This window comes from Hyaena hyaena, unplaced genomic scaffold, assembly GCF_003009895.1.
Source record: "Hyaena hyaena isolate Hyena2069 unplaced genomic scaffold, ASM300989v1 scaffold_41, whole genome shotgun sequence".
NCBI lineage: Eukaryota > Metazoa > Chordata > Mammalia > Carnivora > Hyaenidae > Hyaena > Hyaena hyaena.
The window spans coordinates 1,110,155-1,130,420 of record NW_024080673.1 but is presented as its reverse complement, the minus strand read 5'-3'; the positions used below and the strand labels follow the sequence as shown (position 1 = coordinate 1,130,420).

The 20,266-nt window shown below is 37.3% G+C and overlaps 1 protein-coding gene across 8 annotated transcripts in view; it reads left to right on the top strand.

The window, feature by feature from the left end:
- The window catches only part of R3HDM1 (R3H domain containing 1), a 205,841-nt gene that overhangs the window by 7,304 nt on the left and 178,271 nt on the right, over positions 1 to 20,266 (top strand). The gene's annotated exons all lie outside the window — the stretch shown is intronic.

Sequence of the window (20,266 nt, the reverse complement as noted above, 5' to 3'; positions counted from 1 at the left end):
CCAAAGAATTGATTCTTCTCTTTATACTTGTCAGTCCTTTGCTAGTGTATGGGATTAGCTAATTCTCCCCCGCCCCGCCCCCCATGAAAGTTTACATATCACAGCATGGTAACCTTTATGTAAATTTGGTTTATGGTTCATTGTAGTGGTGTTTACTTAAGAGTTGAGTTGTATTCATTTAGTCTTTTATTATCAATCCTTATAGCTACAAATCATGATAGTGAAGACGGAAAGGAAAACAAGGTCAACAAGAAAGGTAAAAGAATTTATTAGAAATGGAGTAAAAGGGGGCCTGCGTGGCTCAATTAGTGGAGGGTGAGACTCTTGATCTCAGGTTTGTGAGTTCAAGCCCTGTGCTGGATGTAGAGGTTACTTAAAAATGAAATCTTAAAAAAAGAAATGAGGAAGTAAAATTGATGCCTCTTTTAAGATCATTTGTCATCTTATTCAATCCTGCTATTAATGTTGAAGAATGAAGGAAACTGTAAAAAAACAAACCAAAAAACCCAACTCTGCCTTAGAGAATAGAATAGTTCTTTAGCATGTTCCCCCCGTTAAAATTAATAAAATTAAATCATAAATGACTCCAAATTTGTAATGATTCTTTAAATACTAGATCAAATCATATATATATAAAGTTTTAAAAAAAATAAACTCTTGCCACTAGAACTCTAAGTAGTAACTTTAATTTGGCATTTATGTGCAAATGATTGTTTGCAAAGTGATATGATTGTTACTATACAAGTTACAAAAAGTGTGGACTTATTCATTCAGCAAGTATTTATTGAAAACTTAGTTTGTATTGGTTTTGTAAAACAATGCACTTGCCTTCCTGGATCTCATTTTCTTGCAGGTGAGACAAAGAAGTAGAATATATATAAAATATAATGTCAGAAATACAGAAATTATTACAATGAAAACAAAAGGTTGAGAGCTTAAAGATTAATAGAATGAGATATAAGGTCTCTTTGAGACAGGATGATCAGGGAAGACCTCTGGACATTTGAAAATGCAAACATTTGAAGTAAGGGAATAAGCCATGAGTGAAGAACATTCTGGGTAGAAGGAACAAAGTACAAAGGCCATGAAATGGAGGAGATGGAAATTATACTTGTTTACTGATGTTCAGCAGTATCCTCTTGAAGACAGTGTTTAAAGGAACAAGTACATGAACACTTTGAGGTGTGGCACTGGGACTATCAGCTATGCATATTTTTAGCCAAATGAATCATTTCCCTGCCTCTTAATTCCAAATGTACTGGATTTTAAAGGACATGAGCAAAGTCTAAACCTAAATCTTTAATGTTCACTTGTCTTTTCAATGCTAAACCAAAAGATGCATTTATATAGAGTGGTAGGTAAATCTTTATGTTGGAATGTGAGAATTCATCTGTTCTAACTTCAGTAGTTCTCAAGCATCAGTGTAGGGGCAGTCACCTGGGCAGCTTGTCCTAAAGTTATCTACTTTTCATTTCTTTTCTTCTTCTAGTGAGTATTGAAATGAGGACAAGGGGAGATACCTGGATTGTGTCTTTCAAGCCAGCTATTGTAAGCATCTGACAGGACCGAAAAATCAGGCGAAAGTCATTTAGCCTTTGCTTGAACTACTCTGGTGACAGGAGTGCATTTCTAAGGGACTTCTTGTCTCTTATTTCTTTGTGTCAGGATTTTCAGGTATATAGTTATAAATGTAAATATATACAGATATGTATGTATCTGTGTAGACATATATATTTGTATTTGTGTATATGTACAGGTATGTGTGTATACATATACGTATGTATATATATGTGTGTGTATATTTGATGTAGAGGTGGGCATAATCAAAGGAGAGGAGATCCAGTTGGAGGAGGAGAGCATAATTGAAATGTTACCATAAATGTACATCAATATCAGTGCCATCTGTAGGCTCTCCTTCTCTCCTACCACCAGAGCATAGAAAATAAGGTGTGCATAGGGATGGGAGACTTTACCTACCCAGGCCTAAGACCCACCTGCTTGGCCCAGTTGTCCTCAAAAAGGGGAAAAGGGATAGGAAGAGTAACCCTACAAATGGCTTGAGTGGGTATGTGTCTCCCCATTTTATTCCCCTTGGCTGTTTAGCACCACCTGAGGCTTACCAAGTTGTGTTCTGTATTATTGCTAGCTGAGAAACTCAGTCTAGTCCTCAAAGCACATTAGAGCTTGTCACACAACCAGGCAGCTAAACCATAATGGTATCTTTGTGGTTTTAGGTTTTTATCTTACACAAGGTGGTATAATCATAGAAAAGAAATGTCTTGAAAAATAGTTATAAAAGCTATTTTTAGATCATTTTGATAAGTTGATATCAGAAATGTGCTCAGAATTTTTTTTTATTTAATTCAGTTAATTTTGCCACCTTGTGTGTTTGAAATAAAAAATGTTTCTTATTTATTATTCAATACACTCAATAGAGTGTAAACTTCTCTTCTTGACAGAGAGAAAAACTGAACCAGTATAAAACTTCCTGCATTTCTAGAATGAACTTTTTGAAAAGTTTGCACTTTTAAAAGCTTTTTAAAGAGTCAAAACAGTGCATTACATATAAAAATCCAATAGTACAGTGGATCTATAGTTGATTATCATTCCCTTATCTGCTGTCTTATTATCAGGATCCATGAGCCCCTTGAGCTAGAATGTTCTTAGCACCAAATGTCAAATGGATTCTTTTTCATACTTCCATCATTTTATCAAAATCATGTCACATTGTTTTGTTACACGTTGGAGAAAATCCACACATGGATTTTCTGTAATTTTTTTTTTTTTATTCTTGAGTTACTACTGGTCTTTATTTCTGATTGACCAGCAGTAGTGTACCATCAACATACCCTCAAAGTTACTCAGTCTCTGTTTCATGGAGACTTCTTTACCTCAGAGATTTTCTCTTTGATTCTTGTGTCCTGCCCTCATCCTTGGACTTCTCTTCTCCCCTCCAAGATCGAATCAACTATTTGCTGGATGCTATGGATCCTTCCTCTTTCTTGGATTTTGAAATACTCATTTTGCTAGATAATAGCCTGAGATATTTTCCTTAAAAAGGTTGCTTGAGAAGTAACCTTCTCAGACTTTACATGCCTGAAGTCTATTCGGCCATCATACCTGAATTACAGTGTAGAATGCTAAATTTAAAATCATTTTTCCTTGTACTTATATGTCTTCTAGTATCTAGGCTGCTTTTGAGAGATCTGCTGAAATTTTCCAAACATACATAAACTTTGATACATGACTCATTTCAAGTTATTAACATTTCGCTCCTTTTGTTTTATCCTATATCTCATCAATCCATCTCATTTTTTTAAAGTTTATTTATTTATTTTTGAGAAAGACAGCACAAGCTGGAGAGGGGCAGAGACGGGGAGAGAGAGAGACTTCCAAGCAAGAGTCACACTGTCAGCATGAAGCAAAATACAGGGCTCAAATCCGTGACCTTACTCAAAACCAAGAGTCAGACGCATACCCAACTGAACCACCCAGGCACCCTTCATCTCATTCTTAAAATGTTTATTTTTGAGAGCGAGAGTATATGTGCACACATGAGTAGGGGAGGGGCAGAGAGAGAATCCCAAGCAGGCTCTGCACTGTGAGCAGAGTCCAGCGCAGGGCCTGATCTCACAGACTGTAAGATCATGACCTGAGCCTAAATCAAGAGCCAGACCCTTAGCCAACTGAGCCACCCAGGTACCCCAGTCCATCTCATTTTTTTGGACGCATTTCAAAATAAATTTCAAGGGGGCTGCCTGGGTGACTCAGTCTGTTGAGTGTCAGACTTCAGCTCAGGTCATGATCTCACGGTTCGTGTGTTCGAGCCCCACATCGGGCTCTGTGCTGAACGCTTGCTCAGATTCTGCAAAGATCCTGCTTCAGATTCTGCATCACTCTCTCTCAAAAATAAATAAATGTAAAAAAATTGTTTTTAAATAAATAATAAATTTCAAGGATCACTCCTGAACACTTTGGCATTCATGTAATTAGAGTTCAGTCAGTATTTGTTTTTTCCTATGGGTAAATATACACATAGAAAATGCATAAATCAGGAACTTAACATTTTGTGAATTCTCAATAAACTGTTTACATAGGCCCATGTGTCTACCAAGGTATAGAACATTAGCATCATGCCAATAAACAAAAACCAAAAGTTTTTATTCTTTTTCATCATATATTGTCCTGTGCTGGGCCTTATATAAATGAGATCATACAATATGTACTCCTTTGTGTAAGTTTTCTTTAACTCAAAATGTTTTTCACATTTATCTGTGTTGTTACATGTATGAATGTTTCCTTTTTTTACTAGAATAGTATTTTATTTCATAAATATAGTTTGTTTTTCTCTTCTATTGATTGCCACCTTTGTGCTATTCCTGGTTTTTACATATTATAAATGAAGCTCTTTGACTCATAAGAGTATTTGAGAGTAAGTTTTATTTTGCTTTGTTTTTTTGTTTTAAAGTCTATTTATTTATTTTGAGAGAGAGAGAGAGAACAGGGGAGGGCAGAGAGAGAGAATCCCAAGCAGCTCTCCACTATCAATGTGGAGCCTGACTCAGGGCTCAGTCTTTGAACCATGAGGTCATGACCCCAGAGGTAGAGTTTTTAAAGGATATATTAGTTTGACAACTTTTATATGAACCACCCTTTAATCCAGAGAGGCATGACATTTTGAGTTATGTTTGTGTCTACTATGCAAGAGTAAAGGCCCAAGTTTAAAATCTTAAATTCGTGATCTAGAAGGTCTTTTCCAGCTCTAAAGTTTTATTAAACTTTTAAGGTAAATTAAGAATGAAATTTTCTGGGGCGCCTGGGTGGCTCAGTCAGTTAAGCGCCCGACTTCAGCTCAGGTCATGATCTCACGGTTTGTGGGTTCAAGCCCCTTGTTGGGCTCTGTGCCTGGAGTCTGTCTTCAGATTCTGTATCTCCCTCTCTCTCTGACCCTCCCCTGCTCATACTCGCGCGCGCTCTCTCTCTCTCAGAAATAAATAAAACATTAAAAACAAATTTTTAAAAAAGAATGAAAATTTCTGGTTGCCATATTACATTATACAGAAGGATTATCCTGGTATAATGTCCAGTGTACACATTCTGTGGCTTTTTGTGAGTGTTAATTTTACACCTAATGCTGATTTTGAAATTTAATTAAAATTAAAAAAAGAGTAAAATATCTTTTGTAGTCTAGTTTTTAGGCTGTGTTTGTGGCATATGAAAATTACTTGATGGCTTTTCTGAATGCTACCTGCAGCTGCTAAACAACTTTTCAGCTGCATCTACCTTACTATTGAAGTGGAAAGCCCAGTAATAAAATAGGCAATAGTTTAAGAGGATTGATTTAAATGTTAAATGCAGTTTATATCCACTCAGACTTTATTAGCATCTGTACTTTACACCTGTACTTTAATTTTAGAAAGGAAATTTTTCATCCTTTCTCATGTTGTTTTCTCTTAGTTTCTGTGGCATTTGTGAAAATGGTTACAGAAATGCTGGTACTAAGATAAGGAATATTTGATATTCTTGTTTGTGAAAGTTCTACTAAGATCACAGAAATGGCTACTAACCAAATTGCTTCTGTCCTTGAAGACATACCTCTACCTTCAATAAGCTCATGACTTAGTACAAATCCATTTGAGTCAAAATTTCCATATTCTAAATTCCATATTCTAAATTGCTGCAACTTCCATTTCCTTTTCTTGCTTTCTCCACTTCCTGCTTCTTCTCTTTTTCCCCTCCGTCATTGAACAAAATTTACTTAAAGATAGGACAGGATGAATGAGCTATGACAGAGGAGCCACCGGTGCCTGGCTGCCTCAGTCGGTAGAGCATTCCGCACTTAATCTCAGGGTTTTAAGTTCAAGCCCCACATTCGATGTAGAGACTACTTAAAAATAAAATTTTTTGAAAAGAAAAATAGACCACTTGGTGGTCTATTTAGTGATATAAATGAATATATGTGGTTCCAAGGATAACAGGTTTACACCTTCTAAATGCACAATAGAGAACCAAGTAAAAATTGGTCATCAGGTAGCCATTAACTGAATTGCTTTTCCATATCCTATCATAAAGTCTTCTCATAAAGAATACAAGCATTCTTGTCTTGATCTCGTTTTTCTCACAGCCTTTCATCTGGCATCCTGTGCTTCAAAGATACTAAATTAACAGCCCAGCCAGGACTTCAAGAGACATCTCTAAACTACAAGTCCAACTTTATACTATACCAAGTATAAAGGAATTAATCAGATCAATTAATGTGCCCTTTTTTTTTTTTTGGCCCCAGAACTTAATGGAGGCAAGCTTATTAGAGAATATTTCAAGATAGATAGCTTGTCGTACTTACTGCAATCAGACTCAGTACTTTGTTCTTGTAGATGTTCTAATGTTACTTGCTTAAAACTACTTATGTACTCTGATGGGCATGGAGGAGGGCACATGTGGGGATGAGCACCAGGTGTTATATGGAAACCAACTTGACAATAAACTATTTGTAAAAAAAAAAAAAAAAAACTACTTACGTACTCTGCAGACCTTTCCTCCTGACTTAAATGATAGTATTTATGACTAAATTATAAATGAGCCTGAACTACTCAGTACTACTCAGTGAACTAATTAAGAAATTGAAAAGTTGGCTTACATTGTCCATGATATCTGAAAAATAATTTTATCTCGTAAAGAGTTTGTTTTATATCTACTGTGAAAGGGTTTGTGTGTGTCCACTGGTAAGAAAATATACATTATGATAACATGAAAGCATAGTACATTCTTTTTAACTCGATGATTTGATCTAATCCAAAATTTAAATGCCTCATACTATAGGCAAAGTCACAGTGACATTTGTTTGTTGGTCTGATGTTTCTTTCATGACAAAGGTACTGTGTTTATTTAGATTGCATTTTAAGAGTGACTTTTAGGGGTGCCTGGGTGGCTCAGTCGGTTAAGCGTCCGACTTCGGCTCAGGTCATGATCTCACGGTTGTGGGTTCGAGCCCCACGTCGGGCTCTGTGCCTACAGCTCAGAGCCTGGAGCCTGTTTCGTTTTCTGTGCCTTCCTCTTTCTGACCCTCCCCTCTTCATGCTGTCTCCCTCTCTCTCTCTCAGAAATAAATAAAACGTAAAAAAATTAAAAAAAAAAAAAGAATGACTTTTAGGGAGGACGCCTGGGTGGCTAAGTTGATTAAGCTTCTGACTCCTGATTTGGGCTCAGGTCATGATTTCAGGGTTCCTGAGTGGAGTTTGAGCCCTGCGTGGGGCTCTGCACTGACAGGCAGAGCCTGCTTGGGATTCTCTCTCTTTTCCTCTCTCTCTGCCTCTCGCCCACTTATTGTCTGTCTGTCTGTCTCTCTCAAATTAACAAATAAACTTTTTTTAAAAGTGGCTTTTAGGGAAATTGTTATCAAAAAAATGTAATAATCTTATTTTGTAAACCAGGATGTATTTTTTAAATGAAGTACATTTTGTGAAGTAGAACATCTTAATTGCTAGTTTGTTGTTAAAAGTGTTTGACATCTATTCCATGAATAGTTTTCTGAGTTATCTAGAATATTTTTCTTTACATCTGGAATCATCTTTCTGACTAAAGTTTAGCCAGACTAGAGAAAATTCAGTATATTTCATACTGAAATGAAGTATAGCCTCTGGTTACATTTTTTGTAAGGTAAGATTTATCCAATTCAAGATCACAATAAGTGTGTTCTGGAAAAAGCAAACAGCAGTGATTTGCATAAATTTTCAACAATATAGATTAGCAAGAATGTTTATAAATTATTGCCATGAAAGAAGGAGTAGGCAGAAATTGAGATGTGCGGTGTGGCAGATACAGGGGATTAAGGAGCATTGGAATACAACTCAGGTATATTATCCTAAAAGTACTAAGGAGTTGGACTTGGTTTTCACGAGTATTCATTTGAGTATGAGTAAGTCAAATGTACTCAATCAAGCACTGTTATAAATTTCAAGATGTGGCATGGGGTTTTTTGTTTGTTTCTATATAATCTGACTGATAAATTGTGTTGAAATTTACTGGCCAGTCTTTTCCTATTGATAATTTTATACAGCTTAATTGAGAGAAATATAGTGGACATAACCATAAAATTCATCCATGTAAAGTTTACAGTTCATTGGGGATTAGTATATTCACAATTATGCAACCACTACCATACTCTTAGTTTAGAACGTTATCATGACTTTAAAAAGAGGGGCTCTTGGGTGACTCAGTCAGTTAAGTGTCCACCTCTTTTTGTTTGTTTTTTAATGTTTTTGTTTATTATTTCTGAGAGACACAGAGAGACACTGTGAGCAGGGGAGGGTCAGAGAGAGAGAGGGAGACACAGAATCTAAAGCAGGCTCCCAACTCTGAGCTGTCAGCACAGAGTCCAACGCGGGGCTTGAACCCACGAGCTGTGAGATCATGAAGTGTCCAACTCTTGATCCAGCTCAAGTCTTCATCTCAGGATCATGAGTTCAAACCCCACCTTGGGCTTCATGCTGGGCATGAAGCCTACTTAATGGGTATGGGGGGGGGGGGTGGGTTTGTTTTTAACAGTCATGCTCCATGGTTTTTTCTTCCTCCCCCAGACCTAAGGAGGCACTAATCTATATTAAGTCTCTATAGATTTGCATCATACAGTATGTCACTTTTTGTGACTTTCTTTTAAGCATAATTTTTAAGGATCATCCACATTGTAGCACGAATCGGGGTGTGTGTGTGTGTGTGTGTGGCTTTTTGTGTATGTGGCTGAATAATATGCCACTCCATGGACCACTTTTTTTTTTTTTTTTTTTTTTTTTTTTAATCCCTCTGTTAAAGGACATTGGCGTTGTTTCTGCTTCTTGGCAACTGTGACTAACACTGCTATAAACACTCTTAATACAAGTTTTTGTATGGATGTATGTTTCCATTTTTCTTGGATAGATACTAGAAATGGAATTGCTGAGTCATATGGTGACTCTGTGTTTAACCATTTGAGGAGCTGATAAACTGTTTTTCAGGGTAGCTGCACCTGGCAGCAATCTGAGGGGGTTGCAGTCTCTCCACATGCTCACCATTGCTTGTCATGGTCTGTCTTTGATTATAGCCATTTTTGTGGTTTATAGTAATATTTTGTGATTTTAATCTTCTTTCTCTAATGATTAAAGATGTTGAACATCTTTTCATGTACTTCTTATTTGCTCTTGTTGATTTTATGTAGGCCTTGATATCTAGGTGTTGTTTGTATATCTTTTATGTACTCTATATAAATTACTCAGTATTTAGGGTCTATGTGTCACATAATGCCATTGTATGTTTGAACATATTATGTTATGTTGGAGAGAGACTGATTCATCAGCAGTTTCTAAACTTGCCTGATAGGGGCGCCTGGGTGGCTTAGTCGGTTGGGCGTCCGACTTTCGCTTAGGTCATGAACTCGCAGTTCCTGGGTTCGAGCCCCGCGTCGGGCTCTGTGCTGACTGCCATCTCGGAGCCTGGAGCCTGTTTCAGTCTGTGAGTCCCTCTCTCTCTGACCCTCCCCTGCTCACTCTGTCTCTCTCTCTCTCTCCTAGAAATAAATAAAAAAAAAAAAAAACATAAACTTGCCTGATAAATAGGATATTCACCAGTTTGCCCAGGACAGTCCCTGTTGATGTCTGTCGTTCTGGCATGCTTACAAAGGTGCCCTCTTTCACTCCGAAGTGCCCTCATTTGGACCATAAATTATATGGCCATCCTACTGACAATTAACCTAGAGTATTTAATTACACACTTGCTATTACTAAATAATTAAGTATTTAAATACACACTTGCTATCTAGTAGATCAGAATCTCCAAGAAAAAGGCCTGGAAATATGTTTTTAGCAAATTCAAGGTCAAACATTTATATTATTGTAGCAGAATGCTGGTGTTTCTCTGTAACCCAGAACTCATTATCATTGTTTTAATGGGACAGTGAGTTGCAAGTTAAAACTAGAGAGGAATAATTTCATTTGATAGGCTAACACCATCCTTCTTAAAGTAACAATAGAGGAATATTTTATAACATGCCTGTTGGACAGGCTCATAGGAGCAAGAGAGTATGGGATAGGAAAGTGAAATGTTTCTGGAAGTTGGGTGGTCTCAGGATGGAGGTCGTGAGCAAAACTGAGCTTTCCTTTGAGTTTGATGACAGTAGACGAGACACTCATGAAGATGTTCTTCATACCTGAGAATTAAGAGCGAGAACTAATAGACTAATGGCAGAGGTAGGGAGTGAGGGTGGAAAAAGTACTTTCAGATTCCTAGACTGTGTTACAGAAGAAAGATAGAATGTAGTACCATTAGTTTTTATTTGGGGTCAGTGAGATTTGAGAATATTTTTAAGTCAGGCATTTGTAAGAGATCTGTATTTTTTTATTTTTTTAATATTTGTTTATTTTTGAGAGAGAGTCGTAGAGACAGAGTGCAAGCTGGGGAGGGGCAGAGAGAGAGGGAGACGGAATCCAAAGCAGGCTCTAGGCTCTGAGCTATCGGCACAGAGCCCAATGCAGGGCTGGAACCCACAAACCGTGAGATCATAACTTTAGCCAAATTCGGATGCTTAACTGACTGAGCCACCCAGGTTCCCTAAGATCTGTATACTTATACCAGTATCAGAGATGCTCATTCAAGTTTTAAGATTTTTTTATTTGCTAATTATGTGACTGTCTTTAAGATGAAAGCAAACTTATTTGACTCAGTATAAAGTAAGGAATGTGTACTAATTTCTGGAGGGCCTTGTCCTGGACCATGCCTCTTGGTCATTTGATCACCTTTTACCACCAATGGCACATGATTTAGAAATTAGTTAATAAATGGCTAGAAAGTTAGGATTTCAACATAACTGCTGCCTAATGATATTTCCATTAGCCAGAAACTCAAGCCAACTCTTGTACAGCCTATACTAACAGGCAACACAGTCTTCACTATAAATATCCACACCACAATATTTCATCCAGGAATTCTTTGGTTGGGGAGGGAGGTCATTTTTTTTTTTTTTTTTTAGTTTTATTGAGGTATAATGGATGTACAGTAAACTGCATGTATTCAAAATATATATTTGGAAGAGATGTTAATTTTTTAAGTTGATTCTATGGCAAGTCTGCCATTGTAATTTGTCTTCTGACCATACAATAACTGAGTGGAGAAATAAAACAGCTTGTTAATTTAACTTGGAGAAACTCATGAATTATTTATAGTAAGATGATTTACAATGGATTATTATTAAGACTTGTTCATATTTATGGAGCAACTACTGTTGTCTCCAAAACTAGTTACTTTTTATTTGTACATATTTATCTGAGAGAATGAGAGCAATAATAATGTGCCAAATGAAGGACACAATAACAAATGCTTGAGAAGTTTAAAAGAATAAGGAATGGCTGGACTGAAGAAGTTAGGAAAAGTTGTGAGGAAGAAAGTAGATCATGGAACAGGTAAGGACAACGTAAGAATGGGTCTATTGGAGTTTGAGCTAGACCTTAGAGAACAGATTTATTTCACTAGGCGGACATGGATGAAAGAGCATTCTAAAGAAAGAGAACCACGGGATGCCTGGATCTCTCAGTCCATGAGTTTGAGCCCCACATAGGGCTCTGTGCTGACAGCTCAAAGCCTGGAGCTGCTTCGGATTCTTTGTCTCCCTCTCTCTACCCTTCCCCTGCTTGTACTCTGTCTCTCTGTCTCAAAAATGAATAAGCATTAAAAACAAGTAAAAGAGAACCAGTGAGTACAGGTAATTGAAAGGTGAGTGGCTGCAGTTGAGCATGACTGAGGGGAAATAAAAAGTGAGCAAAGATCTTAAATGCTAACTAAAGGATTTAAATGATGTCCTCTATATCAAGGGGAACTACTGATGGTTTTCTTGAGCAAGATAGTTGATTTCAGAATTCATTGCCTTACTGTTTTTTGATACATTTAATAATTCAGTTGTGGTTATCAGGAAGTTGATTTTTAATTTGTCTTTTATAATCACCTTGTCACCTTATTTTTTTTTCTTGGTATTATCAAATCTCTTATAAAGTAATAATATCTGGAAGAGAGGGAAAGGAAAATTATAATTACTCATGTATTAGATTATGATTTAATTCAGAAAATATGAATTTTTAAGAATTGAGAATTCAAGAATGTGAATTTTAAGGCAACATATGGAGTCCTGAAAGATTCAAGATACTGGGCCCTTCTTATATGTGAAGATCTAAGATTATATTGTCTCATCCTCTTCTTTTTTTTTTTTTTTTTTAATGCTTGTTTATTTTGAGAGAGAGAGAGAGCGCAACTACGGGAGAGGGACACATATAAAAGGAGAGAGAGAATCCCAGGCAGGCTCTTCACTATCAGCACACAGCCTAACGCAGGGTTGGATCACATGAACCATGAGATTGTGACCTAAGCCAGAAGCAAGAGTCAGATGCTCAACTGACTGAGCCACCCAGGCACCCCATGTCTCATTATTTTCTCTTCCTTGTATTTTTTTAATTTTTATTTTTAATGTTTTTTATTTATTTCTGAGAGAGAGAGATGGCGTGAGCCGGGGAGGGTCAGAGAGAGGGAGACACAGAATCTGAAACAGGCTCCAGGCTCTAAGCTGTCAGCACAGAGCTGGATGCAGGGCTCGAACCCACAAACCATGAGATCATGATGTGAGCCAAAGTCGGACGCTTAACTGACTGAGCCACCCGGGTACCCCTTGACCTCTCTTTTAAAATACGTATTTAGAAAAGCAAAGCAAATTGAACTTAAGAAAATTATCTTTTTTTTTTTCCCCTGGAATGTCATAAAGGATCCCCAGAAGTTAGAAATGTAGACTTGAGGGGAAAATGAGAAGATCCCAAGAGTACTTTTCTATTCTTATCTTGTTGTTTGTTAATTTCTTAATTTCAAATGTAGAGATGAAAACCATGTTTAAAATATGAAGACGTACACATAAAGCAGTTCTGCTGTTTATTTCTTAAAGCCAAATTCATGACTTTAAGTGGTGGAAATACTCTACTTTTAATGGGTTGTGAGAATTTAATAATACAATTTCATTCAGCCCATGTTGAATTATGTGTACTTTTAATACTTTTAAGGCTTTTAGATTAATTTTTTGTTTTAGTTTTATAGTATTTTTTTATTTCCTAGGAATTAGCTGTCCCTTAAATGTGACACTGCATAAATTATTTTCATTTAATCTCCTACAGAATAGAATAATAAGCATTTAAGACTCTGATCTGGTTCTATACTATTCATTTGTTCAGTCAACAGTTACTTGAAAGAAAACATTTAGTGAATACCTGCCATGTGCCAAGCCTTGGCTTTGAGAATACAAAAATCAGTGATTTGGACTCTTGCCCTGGAAGGGCTCAACCACATGAGAGAGGCAATCTAAATAAGTAATTACAAATCCACTTGATAATTTGTTTTTGTTTTTTTAAAGGTGTGTCAAGGTACACACAGGGTGCAGTGGAGCAACATCCTCCCTTAATTCTTACCTCACCATTTCCTTTCTGTTTTTAACTGATAAGACTTTATTAATAGTAAATTCTAAAGCAAAATAATATTACTAGATATAAAAACCAAGATTTGTTAAAGGTAGAAAGTTCAAAAGGAAAACATAGCAGTTTCAAATTATATGTACTTTATAATTGATGTAATGATGAGAAAATAGGCAACAATAGTAGGGGATGCCACAAACACTGATGAGCACAGGAATAATAAAATTTCATTTAATCTCCTACATGTTTAATCTGCTACGTGTGCAAAAAAACCTTTAAAGATAAAATGGATGAAGCTTTTCCTATTTTACCTCACCATTTCTTAACACACAGGATTAACTATGCTTAAATCAGACAACTAAGAGTTTCCTAAAATTCTCAAGTTTCTCACTTCCAAGTCTTTGCTTATTTCTTCGAAAAGGAATAACCATTTACTATTCCTTCCCTCCCTCATTATAGATGACACATGTTTCTAGAACCTGTTCTTAAATGTAAGTTTCATTTTGAAACATAAACCAGAAGTGCTGTCTCCCATATGTTCTTTTGAGGCACTATGTATGTGTTATTTCTAACTTGTATTACTTTGAATCTGGTGTTAATATGTAGTTCATCATGCACATAACCTCTCCTCCATTACTACTTGCCTTTCACCTACACCCAATCAAAGAAGCACTGCTCCATTTAAAAATTACCTGAGGTCAAGGGCTTTGTCAGTTTGATAATAATACCTTGTATACCACCATACTTAATAAATGTGTATTTAAATATAATTAGATATCTGGTATTGATTTGAGGAAATAGTAGAGCTCAACCTCGTTACTATAGAAGACTTTAGTAACAAATTTAGAAAAAGAAACTTCTTTTTCCAATATTCAGACAGATTGTACTTCAAGGTAAAATTTTGTCAAAACCTTGACTTGAGTACAATTTCTCTCCCTTGGTTTAAGTTCAACTCTGATAAGGTATGATTACAGTCTGATAGCTGGTAGATACCCTTTGTTAAATAAACTGATGACTCATATCCTAAAAATTAGCCTGATGCCTATATCCCAGTTAATGCCATATTTCAGTCTTAATACTATGTTAGGTTGATTTGGCCTTGAACACTGAACTGTCCTTATCCTTCCTGATATTCTCATGTTTCCCCTCTAGACCAAAGCATGTCTTCATGGCTGACTAAGGAACTTGTGTTTCTGTCTAGTCGGGAGAATTGATTTTCAAAACCACTGCCATGTAAGAAACTGATAGTATAATTGCTATGGATAAATACCAACCTTAAAAAAATGTTTTGTAGTATGCTTTTGTTCTATTAAGCCTTATTAAAATTACCTTTTGTAGAAACCATTTCAGAGAGGTAGCTAGCAACCTGTTCACCCATTTTGTTTCACAGTAAACTCATTGCTGTCTATCTTCACTGAGGCTAGTGTCCTGACCTTCATTTCTAGATTACCCACATGGTCTCCTGTCTGTGACTTTTCTCATACGTGTGTGGTGGTAAAAGAAGATGCAGAAAGAAGTAAGCAGATTTGCCCTTTTCTTTAATCAAGTCTGCTTGGACTCAGATTGTAATACTTTTAATTACCTCTTTTGTAATATCATGATTTCCATTTACAGTTTTCTTTTCTGTGTCTTTAAGCCCCCTTGCCTCCTCCTCCTCTTACTGTCACAAATGAATTTCTCTTCTATTTTGCTCAAGACTTTGAGGCTATTTATTATAATACAGGATCACTGAATTAGCTATGGATACTTTAAAAGTGTCTAGGGGCACCTGGGTGGCTCAGTCAATTGAGCAGCCTCCTCTTAATTTCAGCTCAGGTCATGATCCCAGAGTTGTGGAATCGAGCTCCAGATCAGGCTCAACACAGAACCGTCTTGGGATTCTCATTCTCTCCTCTCTCTCTCCTGCTTGTGTGCATGCGCGCTCGTGCTTGCTCTCTCTCTCTCTCTCTCTCTCTCTCTCCATCTGCCCCCCTCCCCTGCTTACACGTTCTCTGTCCCAAAATTAAAAACTGAAAGTGTCTATCTCTCTCAGTACCCACACTTTTCTTCTAGGACTCTCAAGTGAAGAAATGGCCTCTCCTTCAAGCCTACTCTTCTTTCTTTAGAATGCATTGATCCTTAACTGTGTGCCAGAGAGTGTGATAGGATTTCTAGGAAACACATTAATGAGTAAAATGTAATTCTTAAAAGAAGCTTACTGGCCTGTGTTTGTACTGTTTGCAATATTCTCATTTTTGTCATTTGTTCACTTTGTTTACATTCCTAGAATTAGAGGATTTTTAAATAGGAAGAAGAAAGGTTATTTTACCTCGAGGATATAAGAGGAGGGAGCCTCCTTTACATTAAACCTTTTCCTCACCATCTGATATTTCTTTTTTTTATTTGTTTTTAATGTTTTATTTATTTCTGGGAGAGAGAGAGAGAAAGAGACAGCGTGAGCAGGGGAGGGTCAGAGAGAGAGGGAGTCACAGACTCTGAAACAGGCTCCAGGCTCTGAGCTGGCAGTCAGCACAGAGCCCGACGCGGGGCTCTAACCCACGAACCGCGAGATCATGACCTAAGCGAAAGTCGGACGCTTAACCGACTAAGCCACCCAGGCGCCCCAACCACCTGGTATTTCTGAAAGGAGTATTATATCTCTAAAGTGTGTGGTGGCAAAAAAAAAAAAAAAAAAAAAACTTAAGATCTCTGCTGCGGTAAAGATTACCATATCTATTTTTTCAAAAAGTTTAGGGGCGCCTGGGTGGCTTAGTTGGTTAAGCGTCCGACTTTCGCTCAGGTCATGATCTCGCAGTTCGTGGGTTCTAGCCCCGCATCAGGCTCTGTGCTGACTGCCAGCTCAGAGCCTGGAGCCTGTTTCAGTCTGTGACTCCCTCTCTCTCTGACCCTCCCCTGCTCACGCTGTCTCTCTCTCTCTCTCTCTCCTAGAAATAAATAAAAAAAAAATATTAAAAAAAAAAGTTTAAATCAAATAATTTCTTATTCCCTATGTATGATTTTTTTCCCATATGAAATATATGAGAGAGATATATATGAAATTATATATCCATTTGACCCTTAAGCAACATGGACTTGAACTGCATGGGTTTACTTACATGTGTTTTTTTTTTTTTTCCAATAAATACATTGTAGTACTGTAAATTTATTTTCTCACAATTTTTTTTTTAATTTAAATTTTAGTTAACATGCAGTGCAGTATTGGTTTCAGGAGTAGAATTCAGTTATTCATCACTTACATACAATACCCATTGTTCATCACAAGTGCCCTCCTTAGTACACATCACCCATCTAGCCTTTCTCCCATCTACATCCCTTCATCAACCCGAAGTTTGTTTTCTGTCATTAAAAGTCTCTTGTGGTTTGTTTCCCTCTCCTCTTTTTTCTCCCCCTTCCCATATGTTTATCTGTTTTCTTATATATTCCACATATGAGTGAAATCATACGGTTTTGTCTTTTTCTGACTTATTTTGCTTAACATAATACATTAAAGTTCCATTTATGTCATTGCAAATGGCAAGATTTCATTCTTTTTCTTGGCTGAATAATATTCCATCGCATATATAGATCACATCTTCTTTATTCATTCATTAGTCAGCGGACATTTGGGCTCCATGGTTTGGCTGTTGTTGATAATGCTGCTGTAAACATCAGGGTGTATGTGCCCCTTTGAATCTGTATTTATGTATCCTTTGGGTACATACCTCGTAGTGTAATTGCTCGATTGTAGGGCATTTCAATTTTTGGTTTTTTGAAGAACCTCGATACTGTTCTCCAGAGTGGCTGCACCAGTTTGCATTCTCACCAACAGTGCAAGAGGGTTCCCCTTTCTCTGCATCCTCACCAACACTGTTGCTTATTATGTTACTTTAATTTTTTTTTTTTTTTAATCTTTATTCTTGAGAGAGAGAGAGATAGGGTTTGAGCAGGGGAGGAGCACAGAGAGAGGGAGACACAGAATCCAAAGCAGGCTCCAGGCTCTGAGCTGTCAGCACCGAGCCTGATGCGGGGCTCAAACTCACAAACCATGAGATCATGACCTGAGCCGAGGTTGGATGCTCAAACGACTAAGCCACCCAGGCGCCCCCATTGTTTGTTACGTTATTAATGTTAGCCATTCTGACAAGTGTGAGGTGGTGTCTCTTCGTGGTTTTGGTTTGTATTCCCCTGATGATGAGTGATTTTGAGCATCTTTTCATGTGTCTATTAGTAATCTGGATGTCTTCTTTGGAAAAGTGTCCATTCATGTTTTCTGCCCATTTCTTACCTGGGTTATCTTGAGGTTGATAAGTTCCAAAATCTGTATTTTGGGTACTCTGTTTTGGATACTAACCCTTTATCAGGTCAGTCGTTTACAAATATCTTCTCCCTTCCATAGGCTGCCTTTTGGTTTTATTTTTTCCTTTGCTGTGCAGACGCTTTTTATCTTGATGAAGTCCCAGTAGTTCATGTTTGCTTATGTTTCCCTTGCCTTCGGCGATGTGTCTAGTAAGAAGTTGGTCCAGCCAAGGTCAAAGAGGTTGCTCCCGGTGTTCTCCTTTAGGACTTTGATCGTTTCCTGTTTCATATTAGGTCTTTTAACCATTTTGAGTTTATTTTTGTGCATGGGGTAAGAAAGTGGTCCAGTTTCATTCTTGTACATGTCTCCGTCCAGTTTTCCCAACACCATTTGTTGAAGAAACTGTCTTTTTTCCAGGGGATAATCTTTCCTGCTCTGTCGAAGATGAGTTGACCATGTAGTTGTGGGTACATTTCTGGGTTTTCTATTCTGTTCTCTTGATCTATGTGTCTCTTTTTGTGACACTACCGTACTGTCTTGATGACTGCAGCTTTGTATGTACTTTAAAATGTGGAATCATGCTGCCTCCAGTTCTGTTTTTTCTTTTCAGGATTGCTTTGGCTATTTGGGGTCTTTTGTGGTTCCATACAAATTCTAGAATTGTTCTAGTTCTGTGAAGAATGCTGGTGGTATTTTGATAGATATTGCATCAAATATCTAGATTGCTTTGGCTAGTATAGACATTTTAACAGTGTTCTTGAATTCCATTCAGCATGTGATAATTTAACATTTCTTTGTGTCCTCTTCAATTTCCTTCATAAGTATTCTATAGTTTTTAGAGTATAGATCTTTTGCTTCTTCAGTTAGGTTTATTCTGTGTGTCTTAATGTTTTTGATACAATTGCAAATAGGATGGATACCTTGATTTCCTTTTCTTCTGCTTAGTTATTGGTACATAAAAATGCAACAGATTTCTACACGTTGACTTTATATCCTGTGTCTTTGCTCAATTTATTCATTAGTTTTCACAGTTTTTTGGTGGTCCTTTGGGTTTTCTACATAGAGTATTATGTCATCTGCAAATAATGAAAGTTTGACCTCTTTCTTGACGATTTGGATGCCTTTTATTTCTTTTATTGTCTGATTGCCAATAAGGCTAAGACTTCCGGCACTATGTTAAATAGTAATGGTAAGAGTAGACATCCTTGTCATGTTCCTGACAATAAAGGAAAGGCTCTCAGTTTTTCCCCATTGAGGATGAGCTGCAGGTCTTCTGTATATAGCTTTTATGATGTTGAGGTTTGTTCCATCAATCCCTACTTTGTTGAGGGATTTTATCAAGAATAGATGCTGAATTTTGTCACATGCTTTTTCTGCATCTATTGATAGGATCATATGGTCCTTATCTTTTCCTTTATTAATGCGGTGTATCACAGTGATTGATTTGCAAATATTGAACCAGCCCTGCAGCACAGGAATAAATCCCACTTGAGTATGGTGAATAATTCTTTTAATGTACTGTTAAATTCAGTTTGCTAGTATTTTGTTGAGAATTTTTGCATCCATGTTCATCTGGGGTACTGGCCTGTAATTCTCATTTTTCGTGGGATCTTTGTCTTGTTTTAGAATCAGCGTAATGCTGCTTTGTTGAATGAGTTAGGAAATTTTCCTTCTGTTTCTGTTTTTTGGAACAGCTTCAGAAGAATAGGTTTTTGTTTTTTTGTTTTCTTTTTTTTGACAAATAGTTTATAGTCAAATTGGTTTCCATATAACATCCAGTGCTCATCCCCACAAGTGCCCTCCTCTATGCCCATCTCCCCCCTCCTCCCCCACATCCATCAGTCTTCAGTTTGTTTCTCAGCATTCAAGAGTCTCTCATGGTTTGCCTCTCTCCCTTTCCCCCACCATTTCCCCGCTTCTTCTCCCCCATGGTCCTCCGTTAAGTTCCTCCTAATCCTCCTATACGTGCAAACATATGATATTTGTCCTTCTCTGCCTGACTTATTTCGCTAAGCATAACACCCTCAAGGTCCATCCATGTTGCTACACATGGCCAGATTTCATTGTTTCTCTTTGCCATGTAGTATTCCATGGTATAGATAAACCACATCTTCTTGATCCATTCGTCCATGGATGGACAGTTAGGCTCTTTCCATGTTTTAGCTATTGTTGAGAGTGTTGCTATGAACATCGGGGTCCATGTGCTCCTATGCATCAGCATTTCTGTATCCCTGGGGTAAATTCCTAGCAGTGCTGTTGCTGGGTCATAGGGGAGTTCTATTGTTAGTTTCCTGAGGAACCTCCACACTGTTTTCCAGAGGGGCTGTACCCGTTTGCATTCCCACCAGCAGTGTAGGAGGGTGCCCGTTTCTCCACATCCTCGCCAGCATCTAGAGTTCTCTGATTTGCTCATTTTCGCCACTCTGACCGGCATGAGGTAGTATCTCAGTGTGGTTTTGATTTGTATTTCCCTGATGAGGAGGGATGCTGAGCATCATTTCATGTGTCTGTTGGCCATCTGGAT